At 57.9% G+C, this 826-nt stretch overlaps 1 protein-coding gene across 1 annotated transcript in view; it reads right to left on the reverse strand.

Annotated features, from left to right (window-relative positions):
* The window catches only part of USP36 (ubiquitin specific peptidase 36), a 22,263-nt gene continuing 21,437 nt past the window's right edge, over nucleotides 1–826 (reverse strand). The window contains exon 23 of the mRNA XM_015562678.1: nucleotides 1–77. The gene's annotated coding sequence lies outside the window, so the exon portion shown is untranslated. The remainder of the gene's footprint in view (nucleotides 78–826) is intronic.

An 826-nucleotide genomic window follows, 5' to 3' on the forward strand; every position in this document is an offset into this window, starting at 1 on the left:
GGCGGTGCAGGCCCGGGGGTGCCCCAGCCAGGAGCCCACACGGACCGCTCCCAGGAAGCGATGCCGTCTCCGAGCGTCTGTGGGCAAACAACAGTCGTCCTGACAGAGAAGGGCCCCTGCGAGTCCCCTCCCACCCTCCAGCGTGTCCAACAGGGACCCACCCGGCACTGGAAGGAGCGAGGCCTCCTCTGCACGTGACGCGGGTGCGTGTGCCTCGCTCCACACCCCACACCCCGTGCCCCATGCACTCTCACTCACTCCACCACACACTCACTCATACTCCACCACACACTCACACTCCACCACACACTCACACTCCATCACTCACTCCACCACACACTCACTCACACTCCATCACACACTCCATCACACACTCACACACTCACTCCACCACACACTCACACTCCACCACACACTCACACTCCATCACACACTCACACTCCATCACACACTCCATCACACACTCCACCACACACACACTCATACTCCACCACACACTCACACTCCATCACTCACTCCACCACACACTCACTCACACTCCATCACACACTCCATCACACACTCACACACACTCCATCACACACTCACACTCCATCACACACACTCCATCACACACTCACACTCCATCACACACTCCATCACACACTCCACCACCCACACTCACACTCCATCACACACTCCACCACCCACACACTCACACTCCATCACACACTCACACTCCATCACACACTCCATCACACACTCCACCACCCACACTCACACTCCATCACACACTCCACCACCCACACACTCACACTCCATCACACACTCACACTCCATCACACAC

The sequence above is a fragment of the Myotis davidii genome, unplaced genomic scaffold (genome assembly GCF_000327345.1).
Source record: "Myotis davidii unplaced genomic scaffold, ASM32734v1 scaffold991, whole genome shotgun sequence".
In the NCBI taxonomy this organism is placed as follows: domain Eukaryota; kingdom Metazoa; phylum Chordata; class Mammalia; order Chiroptera; family Vespertilionidae; genus Myotis; species Myotis davidii.